The sequence below is a fragment of the Hemiscyllium ocellatum genome, chromosome 16 (genome assembly GCF_020745735.1).
Source record: "Hemiscyllium ocellatum isolate sHemOce1 chromosome 16, sHemOce1.pat.X.cur, whole genome shotgun sequence".
Lineage (NCBI taxonomy): Eukaryota > Metazoa > Chordata > Chondrichthyes > Orectolobiformes > Hemiscylliidae > Hemiscyllium > Hemiscyllium ocellatum.
This window is the reverse complement of record NC_083416.1, coordinates 3,719,664-3,738,011: the sequence shown is the minus strand read 5'-3', so window position 1 is coordinate 3,738,011 and position 18,348 is coordinate 3,719,664. Positions and strand designations below refer to the sequence as shown.

Below are 18,348 nucleotides of genomic sequence, written 5' to 3'. Positions count from 1 at the left end.
GCGTACAGAACCACAACAGCGAGCACCCGAGCTACAAATCTTCTCACAAACTTCTTTAATTAATCTCTAACAGTGCAAAGGAATGCATAACCTTATATTCATCAGTCTGGAGGAAGTGATATCTATGGGTCATCATAACTGTCAGACATCAATCTCTCATGCTCATGAACTCAGTTACCCAGAGATACAGGAGTGCATAGACACCAACTTCATGTTCTTTGCTGCAGGAGTCTTAATTTGGTTGATTTTTGTGATTCGCCACGCAGGTTCTGTACTTGCCTGAACTCTGCTGTAAAAGAATCTTTTGAATCCTAAAATAAAGCTTTCTATTGAGTGGAAAAAATCAGAAATAAACACATGTTTCATAATTCAAGGGCCAACATTACAAGTGCACACTATCAATTGTACAATAGACAAAAATTGCAGGCATGGTGCCCATAATTTTCCACACTATTAAAAATTAATGCTCAGAAAACCACAGACAGTATGCCAAAGATTTGCTGATAGGGTCACCTAGCAGGCCAGGCTCAGTGAGAAGCAAGTATTCAGGAAACCAGCTTAAGTGCCTTTTAATATCTCGGTCTGAATAAAGCCCTGCCCTAGGGCAGAATAGTCAAACCCAAGGTGCATTATTTTATAGGTCACTTCCCTTTTCTTTTGAGGTGGCCCCTTGCTGTCAAATTGTTTCCACATTGGCCTGGTGTGGAATTTCACCTCCAGTGGTGTTTGCAGTTACTACTCATAAAAGGTTTTGAAACGACAATTCTTAGAAATAAATATCCAGCAATAAAACAAAACAAACCCAGGGATCAACACTCCCAAAAAGGGGAAACAACAGCCCATGCAGAATGAGACAACTCAGCAATTAATATAATCTTAGACTAATTAACTATTAAATCAGCATGATGTAAAAGCAAATCCAAATCATCATGGTTAAGAATTTGAAGTCAGGTTTTAAAATTTTCAAAAACAAAGAATTAATCAATCAACCAACCAGCTATGCGCCATACATCCTATTTTGGAAGCTTAAAAATCTTAAAGCAACTTTGCCCAGGCAGATGAAAGGAATACACCAAGCCATTACGAACCGCCAAAGGGCAATAGAACCACACAGCTGATCTAGGAGGCATATTTTTAAGGTGAGGAGAGAGATTTAAAAAAAAATGAGGGACAATTTTTTTTAACAGAAGGTGGTTCGTTTGTGAAATGAACTGCCAGGGGAAGTGGTAGATATGGATACAATGTTTAAAAGACATTCGGAGAAGTACATGAATAAGAAGGTTAAAAAAATCACAACACCAGGTTATAGTCCAACAGGGTTAATTGGAAGCACACTAGCTTTCGGAGCGAGGCTCCTTCATCAGGTGATAGTGGAGGGCTCGATCGTAACGGAATTTATAGCAAAAATTTGCAGTGTGATGTAACTGAAATTATACATTGAAAAATGTATAATTTCAGTTACAATGTATAATTTCAGTTACATCACACTGCAAATTTTTGCTATAAATTCTGTGTTACGATCGAGCCCTCCACTATCACCTGATGAAGGAGAGTTGCTCCGAAAGCTAGTGTGCTTCCAATTAAACTTGTTGGACTATAACCTGGTGTTGTGTGATTTTTAACTTTGTACACCCCAGTCCAACACCGGCATCTCCAAATCATGAATAGGAAAAGTTTGGAGGGATACGGGCCAGGAGCAGGCAGGTGGGACTAGTTTGGTTTGGATTATGATCGGCATGGACTGGTTGGACCGAAGGTTCAGTTTCTGTGCTGATGACTATAAGACAGCACCAAAGGGGGCCATTTGATTCATCTTGTCCATGTCAGAGAACAATACAGTACAAATACAGGCCCTTCAGCCCTCAAAAATCAGCACCAACACATTTTGCCCTTCCATATTAAAACTGTTTGCAGTTACAAGATCGGCATCTCTCTATTCCCTTCCAATTAATGTATTCGACCAGGTGCTTCTTGAAAGCTGCTATTGCGTCTGCTTCCACCACCTCCTCTGGCAGCGCATTCCAGACCCTGACCACCCTGTGTGTGAAAAATATGCCTCACACACCTCAATTTCCCACTCACACCTTGAATCAATACCCTCAGTAACTGAGCCCCCACCCTGAGAAAAAGCCACATACTGTCCAGTCCATCTATGCCATTCACAATCTTAAAAAGATCGATCAGGTCACCCCTCAACCCTCTGCATTTAGCAAAAACCAACCCAGTCTGTCCAACCTTTCTGCGCAGCTAAAATCCCCTATACCAGGCAACATCCTGGCAAACCTTTTCTGTACCCTCTCCACAACATCGATATCCTTTTGGTAGTGGGGTGACTACCGCACACATATTCCAAGTGTGGCCTAACTAAAGTCCTATAAAGCTCCAGCGTAACTTGTCTATCCTTATACTCAATGCTCCTTCTGTTAAAGTACCTATTCGAGACAGCTCAAGGAATCCCTAGTAGACTCAACCTGTAAGTCACGCTTGGTTTGTCCCAGAGATTAACCTGTGGCAGTCTGGAATATAAAACTCTTACACAGACAGTTTAGTTTAAATTATTACCTTTATTTATCAATGGCATCAATGTTGTACTATAAACATACATACCTACAAGCTAGGTTGGAGCTAAAATTTTAAAACCGTTAGAGTAGCAGTGCCAGCTTTTACCTATAAGAGCTCTCTCAGGCTGCTTCCCTAATTGCTGCACACAAGCTGTCTTTAAACAGAAATTAGTACTAGAATTACAGAAACACCACATGTCCTTAATCAGATAAGCAGCAATAAAATGACAGAAGTTTGTAGAGCAAGAGAAACTAATTAGGAGACAGTGAAGTCTGCAGATGCTGGAGATCAGAGTTGACTGTGTTGCTGAAAAAGCACAACAGGTCAGGCAGCATCTGAAGAGCAGGAAAATTGACATTTCAGGCCAGATCTCTTCATCAGGACTGAGCTCATGACTGAGGCTTTCAATCCTGATGAAGGGCTTGTGCCCGAAACATCAATTCTCCCGCACCTCGGATGCTGCCTGACCTGCTGTGCTTTTCCAGCACTACTGTAATCTAGACTCTGAGTTCCAGCATCTGCAGTCCTCACTTTTGCCTAGTACTTTTCCAGCAACACACAAGAGAAACTAATTGCCAGGTCTGAGTACTCTTGACTAATTGAGCTACATGCACAAAGTGGGAAACCCTGATCAAACCAGGCCAAATGGTCAATTGCCTTTAGCTAGGTAAACTTCCCTTTTAACAGTACATCAAAACAAGTGTCTTGTCTAAACTATGTGGAAAAGCTCATGAGGTAACCTTACTTAGCTAACATGCCTAGTCCTACAAAATGGCATTTTCTTTTAAAATAAACTTAGATGCAAATTAAATTTTAACATTTCCAGATCTCGAGGGAACACATGAACATTCAATCCATGACAAGCAAGTGTATGTCAAATCAGACCATAAAGTTACCTTTCCACTAGCTTCCATGCTGTCTCTTCCCCTTTCTCTCAGTGCCCCTTGAATCCTTAGGCCAGTGAATGTAATTTAGGAAAAAATGTTTTCTCTCTCTCACGTATGAACATCTTCCAACTTTCTTACTAACTCAGCTTCAGCCTTTGTGTTTTCCTAGTTTGTAAAAGGGTAAATGAGCCATTCACATTTCAAAACACTCAAGATTAGGGAACTGAGTTTCATAAATTCAAATCTGCTCAGTGTCATACACATGAAAATGTATCAGGATTGTTCTATTACATGCATATTCCACTCAGCTTATTAAATTACAAGTTATTTTCCTATTGAGTCTGAGTTTTGTTAAGAGTCTTCAATATAAACCAGAAATTCAGTTATCCAACATCCAACAGCTTCTAGCCCTCAGGGTCAAGAGGAAATATGGCCATCCATTCCACCAATCCATTGACACTAAGAATAGATGTCCTTTAATCTTCTGAACAAATGAAGGAGCAGCACTCCAAAAGCTAATGCTTCCAAATAAACTTGTTGGAATTTTTAACTTTGTCCAACAGGAGCATCTCCAAATCAAAACCTCTAAATGGTTAAACATATCAGGGAGCCCAGCTCGCTGAACTGTAACCCACTTCTAGAAGTTGAGGAGGTGGAGTGGGGTTAGGAAGGGGAAAAAGGAGGGGAGAGAGGAGGGGAAAAGGAGGAGTGGGCAGCACAGTGGAAGGTGGGGGGGGAGAAGGTGGGGGGGAGGGGGAGAAGGTGGGGGGTGGAGGGGGAGAAGGTGGGGGGGAGGAGGAGAAGGTGGGGGGGGAGGGAGAAGAAGGTGGGGGGGGAGGGAGAAGAAGGTGGGGGGGGAGGGAGAAGAAGGTGGGGGGGGAGGTGGGGGGGGGAGGGAGAAGAAGGTGGGGGGGGAGGGAGAAGAAGGTGGGGGGGGAGGGAGAAGAAGGTGGGGGGGGGAGGGAGAAGAAGGTGGGGGGGGGGGGAGGGAGAAGAAGGTGGGGGGGGGAGGAGAAGGTGGGATTGTCTAATCTTTGTTGCCTGAGTTGCTAACTTCCAGGAATGTGAGAGATTTGCAGCAATTGACAAATGGCCTCGGCAGGAAGCTGGACGCCGCCATGAACCACATGAGGCAGCTGCAGCATACAACTGACCGCCAGTCCCACCGGGGGGGGGGGGGGGGGATCAAAACACCCTCCTGCCATTCGGACTGTACCTGAGGTCGGATGAGATGGTTCAGACAAGAAGCGATCAGGGTCCCACACAAACCGGACAGGAATGCGTTTCCAACTACACCCGACCCTGCGCGCCACTCGCCAACGACTCCTTTGTTTTCAAATAGCGCGCCGCCGATCCCGTCCAACGGCCGTCCACGTTCCAGTGACCTCACTCCGCATGCGCACCCCAGGGGCGGGGCGGGGCTTCGGGATCGTTGGGGAGGAGGGGGGAAAGGGGTGTATGTTACGCCTGCGCAGTCCCGACCCCCTTCCTCTTGCCCCACATCAAATCGAACACCGAGCACAGCTGTGCGCATGTTCACTCACGGCAGGAGGTCGCGACGGCATTCAGCTCATGCGCAGTTCCAACACCAGATGTTTTGTCTGTATGAAGGAAGATAGGTTTCTATTCTTTTTTGAAGACTTTCGTGGCTCTTCCTTCAGTGAGACAGATGGCAGGATTTCTCCCATTGAAATGTATGTTGCCTCTTGTCCACTGTTTGCTTAATAAGTGAGGTAGTTACCAGGTATGGAGGCCATGAATTGGAGGATTTACACATTAAGGAACTTATACCATCAAACTCATTCTAAAACATGAAAGATTTAAGATTCTAGGTTCGTTCAATAGATCATTTCAGTCGTATGAGACATCTTTTGCTGCAAATTCTACGTCTTATGCTCCTGCTTCATAACTACCTGATGAAGGAGCAGCGCTCTGAAAGCTAGTGCTTCCAAATAAGCCTGTTGGACTATAACCTGACAGGGTGTGATTTTTAATGATTGTCTTATGAAGTGAGGTAGAGTAGATTGGCTCCGAATTCACTGGAGTTTAGAAAAGTTTTGGACTCTCCTACCCTGGGATAAAGACCTTGGCTATTTACCCTACCCATGCCCCTCATGATCTTACACAGCTCTATAAGGTCTCCCCTCAGCCCCTGACACTGCAGTGAGAACAGCCCCAGCCTATTCAGTCTCTCCTATAAATCAAACCCTCCAACCTGTGTCAGTTAAACTGGGTAGTGGGAAGATACTGGTTGGGGGAGCATAGTAAGACCAGTCTGAATTAGGTTCACAGACTTTGAAGAGAATCTTATAAATTGTGTCTAGAACTATGTCCACAATTCAGACGAGGTGGTTCTGGATGTCTTGAAATGCATAGAAGTGGATAAACCCCCAGGACCTGATCAGGTGTACTCTAGAACTGTGTGGGATGCTAGAGAAGTGATTGCTGGACCTCTTGCTGAGATAATTGTATCATCGATAGTTACAGGTGAGGTGTCCGAAGACTGGAGGTTGCCTAATGTGGTACCACTATTTAAGAAAGTTGGTAAGGAAAAGCCAGGGATCTATAGACCAGTGAGCCAGACGTTGGTGGTGGGCACTTTTTCTGACTCTTTCTGAGTAAACTTTACCCACAGAGGTGAATTCTTTGTAGAGATCAGGTACTAACTCCATACCCAGCCCCTGCCTAGGTTATGCACTCACCAGCAGCTGCTGAGCTCTTCTTGGGGTCTCCTTCACTAATGACATTGGCTAAGCATTTTTTAACCACATGAATTCCCACAGTGCCTTTCTTTGACCACCAGCACTGTGACTTTAGGTGTCCCACTTTCTGATAGTGAAAACATCTTTTCCCAGTGCCCTTCTGAAACCACTGACACTGTAAATTTCTGTGTCCCATTCCATTACAGTGAAAACTCCTGAGGCCTTTCACCTCCTGTCCACCCTCTTGGGCTTCTTTAACCTGTGTAAAATCTTGCCAGTGCTCTCTACTGTTAATTTCATTGTATAGGATCTCCCCTTCTCCCAACTTCTATCCCTCACAGGACGAAATTCTGGCCAGAAACTTGTGTTATGCATCAACATGTACTCATCTGCTAATTCTGCTGCCCCTCTCACTTCCTGAACTTTATGTTCCTCCACATGAATTCTTACCATCTCTGGAAGTGAGTTTTTAAACTTCAGCAGAATAATCTCTCTTGGAGCCTCAAAATTCTTATCTATTTTCAAAGCACGTACCCATGATCAAAATGACTATGTTTTATTCTTTCAAATTCAACATAAGTCTGACCTGGTTCCTTCTTTATGTTTCTGAACCACTATCTATATGCTTCTGGTACCAATTCATAAGCACTTAAAATTGCCTATTTAACCTCTTCATTATCTCTTGACCCCTCATCTGACAGTGTGTCAAATACCCCACTAGCTCTGCCTACCAGTTTAGTGTGAACTAGCATTACCCATAAATCCTCAGACCACTCCATCTGCCTAGCCAATTTCTCAAATGAAATAAAGAAGGCTTCAACATCTCATCAAAGTTTGGCAGAGTTTTGACATATATCACAATCTTCTCTTTTAATCTCCATCCTGTTAACTTGACTTTGCTGACTAAGTCCCAACTTCTCAAGTTCAGATTCTCTCTCTTTTTGTCTCTTCCTTTTTTCTTCTCTGCTCAGCTAAGAACCTCCTTTCTCTTTTTCCTCTCACACTCTCTCTTATTTTCCTCTTTCTCTTTCTTCTCTCTCTCTTTTTCCTCTCTCTTTCTCTTTCTTCTCTCTTTCTCTCTCCCTCTCTTCTCTCTGTCTTTCTCTTTCTTCTCTCTCTCTCCCTTTATTTATCTTCTCAGTCCATTTTCATCAATTGTACTTTAAGTTTTTCTACCTCTACAGCACTTGTCTGTTTCCCTGACACACCTACGTGTTTAAGTAATTTCCTTACAATTTCAGCTTTACTTTTGTCTTTAGTTAAACCCAAATCTAACATATTTGCTAATTCTAAAAGTATGGTCAATAACTTTCTTGTCACATTTGAGCATCGTCTTTAAATCCCAGAACCTCTTTAGCAATTTTAAGAGCCATTTCTCTCACTTTTAATTAAACCCAAGTCATTGAAATTAAACAAATTGTCTCACCTATGTTTTATTTAAAGATCAAAGACACTAACCTGCAAGTGTTTAAATCTGCTGGGATTTTTCATGCCCCCAAATCTATTCAAATCTGTCTAAACCAGTTCAAATCCCGGACAAGCTCCCAAACTGTTACAACACAGGGTAAACACTCCTTAATTTAAAACCAACAGCACAGAAAAGATTTATCCCATGTAGTAATCTGTAAAAATTCAAGTGGCCAAGAACTATTTAAGGTAAAAGTTAACAACTTTATTTCTTAATGTATAACAGAGAATAATTAACTAACAACTATTTACTAGTCCTTAGTCTAAGCTATCTTTTACCTTCCCTTCTATAATACTTGTCCGATAAAACTCCTGATTACGATTTATAAAACAAAACATCTTAGCTTTCATACTTCTTGGTAATTCCGTCATATTTTTCTTCTTCTTGGGGGTCCTGCTTCACAGGATTGATAAAGGTACATTTTTAGAGAGTTATTTTCTGGGCAGTGTGCAGATGTCATTGACTTGGCAGTTCTCCTCTAAGGTTAAAACAATGACTGCAGATGCTGGAAACCAGATTCTCTAAACTGTTCTATTTTCCCCAGTCTTATACCCCCAAAGGATCGGATTGTGTCATTGGCTTTTAAGATTGTCAATATGCTAAATTCAAACTGGATTGGAGTTTGGTATTTTTGGGGGGTATAATTTAAACTGGTTGGCCTAATTCAAATCTGTTTTGTCATTTCCGGGCAACCAGCTAATCAAGTTGTTCCACCAAATATTACATTATATATTTTTTCAGAATATTTGGTTCTGTCAGATAGTTCTGATGCTTTTAACTCTTTACAGGTACAGTATACCCACATCTTCATAACAGTTAACAAGGTTAGCGCTCATGGAATACAGGGAGAACTAGTCATTTGGATTCAGAACTGGCTTGAAGGTAGAAGGCAGAGAGTGTTGGTGGAGGATTTTTTTTCAGACTGGAGGCCTGTGACCAGTGGAGTGCCACAAGGGTCGGTGCTGGGTCCACTACTTTTCGTCATTTATATAAATGATTTGGATATGAACATAGGAGGTGCAGTTAGTAAGTTTGCAGATGACACCAAAATTGGAGGTGTAGTGGACAGAGAAGAAGGTTACCTCAGATTACAACAGGATCTTGTTCAGATGGGCCAATGGGCTGAGGAGTGGTAGATGGAGTTTAATTTAGATAAATGTGAGGTGCTGCATTTTAGAAAAGCACATCTCAGCATGACTTATACACTTAATGGTAAGGTCCTAGGGAGTGTTGCTGAACAAAGAGTGCAGCTTCATAGTTTCTTGCAAGCAGAGGTGGAGGTAAATTGGATAATGAAGAAGGTGTTTGGTATGCTTTCCTTTATTGGTCAGAGCATTGAGTATAGGAGTTGGGAGGTCACGTTGCGGCTGTACAGGACATTGGTTAGGCCACTGTTGGAATATTGTGTGCAGTTCTGGTGTCCTTCCTATTGGAAGGATGCTGTGAAACTTGAAAGGGGTCAGAAAAGATTTACAAGGATGTTGCCAGTGTTGGAGGATTTGAGCTATAGAGAGAGGCTGAGTAGGCTGGGGCTGATTTCCCTGGAGCATCAGAGGCTGAGGGGTGACCTTATAGAGGTTTACAAAATCATGAGGGGCATGGATAAGATAAATCGACAAAACTTTTCCCTGGGGTAGGGGAGTCCAGAACTAAAGGACATAGGTTTAGGGTCAGAGGGAAAGATATAAAAGGGACCTAAAGGACAACATCTTCATGCAGAGGCTGGTGTGTGTATGGAATGAGCTGCCAGAGGAAGTGGTGGAGGCTGGTACAATTGCAACATTTAAAAGGCATCTGGATGGGTATATGAATAGGAAGGGTTTGGAGGGATATGGGCCAAGGCTGGCAAATGGGACTAGATTATGTTAGACTATCTGGTCAGCACGGACAAGTTGAACTGAAGGGTCTGTTTCAGTGCTGTACCTCTCTATGACTCTAGGAACTGGGGACAATTTGTGATAACTTTCTTACCACATTTTAACATCTATCAATGGTGTATTATGAAAGTGTTTAAAGTTAACTAAAACACCTACTTTAAAAATAGAAACATTAAAATACTTCCAGGGGTGACTTGCGTGGTGCAAAGTTGGTGGGGATTTGTAAATCCATAACCCATGTGACAATGCAGCATTAATGTAATGCCTCTTCAGAAATGCATTTACCCTTACAAGCTTTCGAAAGCGTCTTTTTGGAATATAACAAAGGGATGGTGGCAGTTTGAACTTGTTGCAGCATTAAGTACAACATTGAATAATTTATCTCCATGTATACATATCAGGATGTTCTTGCAGTGCCAACATATTGTAATTTTCTAGTGGTAAACTGGATCGGCAAAGATGCACAGTAGTTCTCTGAAAGTTTGTCATTTTATATAAAACTGTTGGACTATAACCTGGTGTCATATGACTTTTGACTTTAGCAAGAAAATAGTGCTATTTGTGTCATTAAAGGACAAGAACAACTAGTATAGAGGGCAGTGATCGTATCGGGAGTAATTATATCGATAATATATTTATTAAAAGCCTATCCTGAGAGGAGAGATTTAACAAACTACTGAAAAATTAGAAAGCATGGTACTTCTTACATTGATTTCAGAAAAGCAGTCCCTCAGTTGCTCTTGATAAACTACTGAAAAAGTTAGAACACATTCTGTTATTCAGAGTTCTGAAATTCCTCAATTACTCTTGGTAAACCACCGAAAAAGAAGCCATCCAGTTCTTCACATTGAGTTCAGAAATCCCTCGATTCAGAAAAGCAGTCTCTCAGTTGCTCTTGATAAACTACTGAAAGATTAGACCACATGCTGCTTTTTATATTGATTTCGGAAGAAATCCCTCAATTACTCTACAAACAAGCATGCTGGTGCAATTAAACCTACAACTTGCAGATGTAAAATTAAAGTGAACAGAAACCTTACACTGGTTTGTCAAAAGTTTTCAATAGAAGGGAGGTGACGATTGTGAAAAGCAGACATTGGAGAATGCGGGCATCGATCCCGCTACCTCTCGCATGCTAAGCGAGCGCTCTACCATTTGAGCTAATTCCCCGACGGCCGTGCACTTATTTCCGGTTTAGTTTTTGTAATAGCATTGGTCTTTCTGGTGTCTTGTTTCAATTTTAATGTGAATGTAGGTACTTCCGCAATGTCTCCATTAGAGTGCGGTGGAAGCAGCGATGTTGCAAACTGAGTAGCAGCGTAACCCGGGAGTGATACATTTCTGTCAGTGCATTGTCACTTCTGCAAATTTCAGCATAAATCAAATATTCAGACATTAAATGATATCCAGTGCCATGAGCTGGTGGAACATATACCTGTTCACGTCTACGAAATGGAATTCACAATGCTGCAGAATTGGGGGTTAAATACAAGCCAGGAGTAAAACTGCCTATTTTATATTTTTGAGATCACATTAATAGCCCAGTCTTGCGATGTCTCGCTCTAATTAAATGTGCTATCCGTCTCTAATTTAATCGGAGCACAATAATGGAAAGAGGAACACAGCTGAAATATCAAGGAAGCGTGGATTCAAATGTCCCAGTAATGAAGAAATTTAAAAAAACACTTCATTGTCAACTTCTGTGATTCTCCCAGGTATTTTCAGTGGCACTGTGGTTGCTCACAAGTGAATGAGACAATTCACAAAACGCTGAAAATGTGTTGCTGGAAAAGCGCAGCAGGTCAGGCAGCATCCAAAGAGCATTTCCTGAAGAAGAGCTCATGCCCGAAACGTCCTGTTCCTTGGATGCTGCCTGACCTGCTGCGTTTTTCCAGCAACACATTTTCAGCTCTGATCCCCAGCATCTGCAGTCCTCACTTACTCCTAGAAGAATTTATAAAACGCCCTCGGGTTTACAGCGCTCCAACATTTGCCTTTATTTGTAACAAACTGACTGATCTTGGAATGTTCCCCGCATCGCTGGTAGTGTTTGAAACATTCTTCACAAAAGGAGCTCTCAGTCCATTTGGCTCTGCATCGTGGTAATCTTAACTTTTCAGAAGCTGCTTCAAAAGAAAAGAATGAACTATCCAAGATTTTTTTTATTTCCCCCACTGGGCAATAGAAGATTGGGAGAGAATGTGATAACATGATTTAAAAAAAGATCCAAGGGTCTCAACAAATTGCCTCATGACCTGATGGCGACTTGCATTATTACTATCATTTCCAATAGATGATTAGATTACCTGCAAACAGGCCCTTCGGCCCAACACGTCCACACGACCCACCGAAGAACAACCCACCCAGATCCAGTCCCCCACTCTAATGCAATGTGACAATTTAGCAAGGCCAGTTCACCTGGCCTGCACATCTTTGTGGTTGTAGGTGAATGTGCAAACTCCACACAGACAGTTGCCCAAGGCAGAAATTGAGCTTGGGTCCCTAGCACTATGAGGCAGCAGTGCTAACCACTGTGCCACCCACTGCTTGGAGCTGAGTTGAATTGCTGTTTGGTCTTCCACTGCTTTCTGGTTGCTTTTTAATCAGTACTTATCAATTTTATGAACAATTTTGGTGAATAACATATTGGAAACATAAGTTTTATGATCACCTATATAGAATTGATTTGACTGAGTAGGTAGTTGTTGCGACTTCTGATGAAGGCCTCTTGCCTGAAACATCAACTCTCCTGCTCCTTGGATGCTGCCTGACCTGCTGTGCTTTGCCAGCGCCAGACTCTCGACTAACTCCTCAGCATCTGCAGTCCTCCCTTTCTCCATATTTACAGTTGTCTAGGGCAAAGCCCAGGGTTAACAAAGAACCCCCCCTTCTTGTATTTTCCACTCTGAAGACTCAGCCTGCAGTCATACACTCTGACCATTAAGTGGCATTGCCGGTCAGTTTTACAGTCGTAGAGTTGTACAAAACTGAAACAGATCCTTCAGTTCAACTCATCCATGTTGACCAGATAGCCTAAATTAATCTAGTCCCATTTGCCAGCACTTGGCCCACATCTCTCTCAACCTTCCTATTCATGGACTCATCCTGATGCCTTTTAACTGTGGTTATTGTACCAACATCCACCACTTTCTCTGGCAGCTCATTCCATACACGGACCACTTTCTATGTGAACAAGTTGCCTCTTAGGTCCCCTTTTAAATCTTTCCCCTCTCACCCTAAACCTTCCCTCTAGTTTTGGCATCCCCTACCCAGGGATAAGGTTAAAAAGCACACAACACCAGGTTATCCACCAACAGGTTTATTTGGAAGTACAAGCTCTCAGCTACCTGAGGAAGGAGCAGAGCTCTGAAAGCTTGTACTTCCAAATAAACCTGTTGGACTATAACCTGTTGTGTGATTTTTAACTTTGTCCACCCCAGTCCAACACCGGCATTTCCACATCCTGGGAAAAGACCATAAGACCATCACACATAGGAGTGGAAGCAAGGCCATTTGGCCCATCAAGTCCACTCCACCATTTAATACTGACTGATGGGTGTTTCATTTCCACTTACCCGCACTCTCCCCATAACCCTTAATTCCTTGCGGGATCAAGAATTTATCAAACTCTGCCTTGAAGACACCCAACGTCCTGGCCTCCACTCCTCTCCATACCAATGAATACCACAGGCCCACTAATCTCTGGCTGAAGAAATGTCTCCTCATTTCCATTCTTAATCGACCCCCTCTAATTTTAAGACTATGCCCACGGGTCCTAGTCTCCCTGCCTAACAGAAACAATTTCCCAGCGTTCACCCTTTCTAAGCCGTCTTGTAAGTTTCTACTAGATCTCCCCTGAACCTTTTAAACTCTAATGAATACAATCCCAGGATACTCAGCCAATCATCATATATTAGGCTTTCCATTCCAGGGATCATCCGTGTGAATCTCCGCTGCGCATGCTCCAGTGCCAGAATGTCCTTCCTGAGGTATGGGACCCAAAATTGGACACAGTATTCCAAATGGGGCCTAACTAGAGCTTTATAACATCTCAGAAGCACTTCGCTGCTTTTATATTCCAATGGTCTTGAGATAAATGGCAACATTACATTTGCTTTCTTAATCATGGACTCAACCTGCAAGTCAACCTTTAGAGAATCCTGGACTAGCCCTCCCAGATTCCTTTGTACTTTGGCTTTATGAATTTTCTCACCACTTAAAACATAGTCCACGCCTGTACTATTTTTTCCAACGTGCAAGGCCTCGCAGTTGCTCACGTTGAATTTCATCAGCCATTTCCTGGATCACTCTCCTAAACTGTCTAAATATTCCTACAGCCTCCCCACCTCCTCAGTACTACCTGCCTGTCCACCTAACTTCGTATCATCAGTGAACTTCACCAGAATGCCCCCAGTCCCTTCATCCAGATCATTAATATATAAAGTGAACAGCTGCGGCCCCAACACTGAACCCTGCAAGACCCCACTTGTCATCAGCTGCCATTCCAAAAAAGAACCTTTTATCCCAAATCTCTGCCTTCTATCACAGAACCAATCCTCAATCCTTGCCAGTAGCTCACCTCGAACACCATGGGCTCTCACCTAATTTAGCAGCCTCCCATGAGGCACCTTATCAAAGTCCTTTTGGAAATCTAGATAGATGACATTCACTGGGTTTCCCTGGTCTAACCAACTTGTTACCTTTTCAAAGAATTCTAATAGGTTTGTCAGGCACAACCACCTCTTACTAAATCCATGCTGACTTGTTCTAATCCGACCCTGCATTTCCAAGAATTTAGAAATTTCATCCTTAACGATGGATTCTAGAATTTTACCTAAAGGGTTAGGTTTAGCCAACATCTATGAATGGTTGGTTATCCACCTAAAGCTCATATCTGGACAGCCCAGATTTTGCAACAGATGCGCGCTGATGAAAACTGCCAGGTTCACTGTCATTCCTCTGAAAATTATCAGCAATTTCTAGACACCTTGCAAGCACAGTTTAATGGGAAATCCAAAACTTGTTCTGATTCTATCTTCATAGTCTGTGTCACCCCAGCAAAGTTAGTGTTCCTGTAAAAACTCTTAAAAGCACTCAATACATACAATACAGCTGTGTTTATAACGATGTACTATGTTCATAATTAACACTGAAGATATCTGGCTTTTCAAAACAAACTTTATTTCTGTGGAGCATCATCTTTCTCCATGATGACAAACATAATCACAATTGCAAAAGCAAAATGCCATTTGAGCTTCAGTCTTAAAGTGTATGTCTAATTACGTGTTTCCTTTTCTGTGAAATTTGACTAAAAGTGAAGGATATCAGTGCATTTTAGAATTGGCTGGTCACTGCTTGATAGGCGAAAGTGAGGACTGCAGATGCTGCAGATTGGAGTCAAGATTAGAGTGGTGCTGGAAATGCACAGCAGGTCAGGCAGCATCCGAGGTGCAGGAAAATCGACATTTCGGGTAGGAGTCTGCCTGATATTCCTGTTCCTCAGATGCTGCCTGACCTGCTGTGCATTTCCAGCACCACTCTAATCTGGTCACTGCCTGATGGCATTTCACTTGTGCTAAATACATGGAGATGTCCATGACCTGGCACCAGATTAAAACCACCATCTCGAGAGGGGAAATTGACAACAGGAATCACTCAATCTTTGTGGGCAGCAATTTCTTTTGAAATCCAAGTCATGTTCTGTTGCTTCATCACCAAGTGCAAAATCGAGATGATAATACCTGGGTTTTTATGTCCACAGACATTGGCCTATTTGCAGGCCATTTTGCTTCAGATCAGTTGTACTTTTAAATTGCATCCATAATTTAAAAGACAAATCACTCCTGAGGCAGTTTATTGAACTTTATGTATTTACTCCATGGAAAACATGAAGTTTTTAGCATTTTGCATGGGGCGGCATGGTGGCACAGTGGTTAGCACTGCTGCCTCACAGCGCCAGGGACCTGGGTTCGATTCCCGCCTCAGGCGACTGACTGTGTGGAGTTTGCATGTTCTCCCCGTGTCTGTGTGGGTTTCCTCTGGGTGCTCTGGTTTCCTCCCACAGTCCAAAGATGTGTGGGTCAGGCCCGTAGTGTTAGGTAAGGGGTATATGTAAGGGTATGGGTGGGTTGCGCTTCGGCGGGTCAGTGTGGACTTGTTGGGCCGTTTCCACACTGTAAGTAATCTAATCTACTTTGGAAGCATTCCGTGCCTCATGGATTGCAGTGGCAGGAGAAGGGCGTTCACATACTTTCCCATGGGATTCTCTAAAGGTTGGGTGGTTAATGTTGTCCTTGTCAGTGGTGCTCACATCCCATGAATGAAAATATCAAAATTTACAATGAGTCCTCGCCTGTTGTTGAAAACCTGAAAGTCCTTAAGCATTTCTTAAGCCACCGGAATGCAGGCATCAATGTTTTGGGTATATTTCTGAAGAGCATTTTCAACATCTTCTGTTTTGTTTCTTCAATTCTGATGCTCAAAGACCTGTAGAAAAAAACGTTATGACCCAACCAGAACTTCAGAATGCAATGCATTCTAAACATCTTTATTTTTCACAGGAATATAAAAGGAGAAAGGGAAGACATTTGTGCACCTTCTAACCCATGACCACTTCCATCTGGAAGAACAAGAGCAGCAGATACATGGGAACACCACCCCCTGCAAATTCCCTTCAAGCCACTTGCCATCCTGCCTTGCAAATATATCACCGTTCCTTCATTGTCACTGGGTCAAAATCCTGGAATTCCCTCCCTAAAGGCATTGTGGGTCAACTGACAGCAGTTGGACTGCAGCGGCTCAAGAAGGTATGCTCGCCATCACCTTCTCAAGAGCAACTAGGGACAGGCAATAAATGCTGGCCAGCCAGCAACACCTCCTACGAGTGAATAAAAAAAACTGAAATGACAATAACCCATGAATTTGCTATAAGGTCATCCAATAACATGAGGGAAATATGTGTAAACAAGCACACATTTACAAATTTCAGTGAATATCAGGCTGTTAAAAAGCAAACCAAATGCTGATTTTTTTTATTCAAAGGTTAAGCACATAAACCAAAAGATCATTTTCAAGCATTATAGACCTCAATGAGATGCAGGCAGTGTTAGTGAACCTACTTTGGAAAGGTTATTCACACATTGGGCAGGGTACAGAAGAGGTTGGGATGATGGCTAAATGGTTAGCCTCACAGCACCAGAGGCATGGGTTTAACTCTAGATTAGCTTACAGTGTGGAAACAGGCCGTTCGGCCCAACAAGTCCAAACCGAAGCGCAACCCACCCATACCCCTAACCTAACAGTGCGGGCAATTTAGCATGACCAATTCACCTGACCTGCACATCTTTGGACTGTGGGAGGAAACTGGAGCACCCAGAGGAAACCCACAGGGAGAACGTGCAAACTCCACACAGTCAGTCGCTGTGAGGCAGCAGTGCTAACCATTGTGCCACCATGCCACCTATCTTTGGGTAACTGTCTGTGTGGAGTTTGCACATTCTCTCTGTGTCTGCATGGGTTTCTTCTAGGTGCTACAGTTTCCTCTCACAGTCCAAAAACATGCAGGTGAGGTGGATAAGCTCTGGGGGTTCAATGTGGGGGCTGAGTGGCCTGCTTCCACGCTATAGGGATTCTATGATTGAAGGACTATATGGTTAATCTCAACATTTAAGCAGATGTTATAAAAGAAAAATATGAACTTTCCAAGATTTTTTCCCCTCTTGGAAAAGAGAAGATTGGGAGAGAATATGATAGCTGTTTTTTTAAAATGATCCAAAGGTCTAACAAATTGGATCCATTAAATATTTTTACTATGTATGGAATTTAGACACAAGGAGTCAAATTTACACAGCAAGGACAAGAAAAGCAAATTGGACATTGAAGAGGGTTGTTTTGTTTTACTGAAAGGATGTTGCATATGTGGAACAGATTACTGATGCAAAAGCAAAAACAGAAATTATTGGGAAAACTCAGCAGGTTTGGCAGCATCTGTGGAGAGAAAACAGTTAATGTTTCGGGTCCATTGACAAGTCCTCAGAACAGGCATCTTTATATTACTGACAAACTTGGTGGAACAAAAATTTTTAATATGGTTCATGATGGAACTAGACTGGTCCTCATCAAGAAATGGCTAACTCAGGAACTTAGACATGCACCAAGGTGATATTGTGGATAAGTAGTCTAGCTTGATCTTAGGCCTCATCCTGCTTATTAGTGTTACTAAGTTACCCCCTGATGCCAATATAGCTATCCACATATTAAAATTCCTTAAATTTGATGTCATTACAATCTTTGGTAGTCCTTCAGCATTGAGGATGACTTGAATCCATTCCAGTTCAATTCAGTCTGCAATAGCTGTTGAGTCTAATGCATGAACTGCAGATTTGATCACGAGGCACAGTTGATTTTTGAGAGATTAAATAGAGGACACTTTGACTCCACCTCTGCATGTTCCAAACAAAGTTTCTTGATGTGTTCAATGCCTTCTCCTTTTGATTGATTACAGATTCCATACAGTATGGAAACAGGCCATTTAGTCCACACCAACCCTCCAAAGATAATCCCACCCAGACACAACCCCCAACCCTTTCTCTGTAACCTTGCATTTCCTATGGCCAATCCATCTAACCTGCTTTGGACTGGGGAGAATACCCACACAAACACAGAAGAACGTGCAAACTCCACACAGACAGTCACTGAGGGCAGAATTAAACCCAGGTCCCTAGCCTGTGAGATAGCAGTGCTAACCACTGAGCTACTATGATCACAAGCTACAGTGTCACAGAGGTATGTTTGACCACTACAGAGATGCTTTGAAGTCATACCTAAAGTGCTCCAGTTAAACGCTTTGCAGC

General features: G+C 42.6%; 1 protein-coding gene and 1 non-coding gene across 3 annotated transcripts in view; both read right to left on the bottom strand.

Annotated features, from left to right (window-relative positions):
* Positions 1-4,927, bottom strand: part of kif20a (kinesin family member 20A) — a 53,820-nt gene extending 48,893 nt beyond the window's left edge. For both annotated transcript variants that reach the window (XM_060837007.1, XM_060837008.1), the window contains exon 1: positions 4,666-4,927. The gene's annotated coding sequence lies outside the window, so the exon portion shown is untranslated. The remainder of the gene's footprint in view (positions 1-4,665) is intronic.
* Positions 4,928-10,593: 5,666 nt separating this feature from the next.
* trnaa-agc (transfer RNA alanine (anticodon AGC)) lies at positions 10,594-10,666 on the bottom strand. The gene has a single exon. It is a non-coding gene; the product is annotated as a tRNA-Ala (tRNA).
* Positions 10,667-18,348: the final 7,682 nt, after the last annotated feature.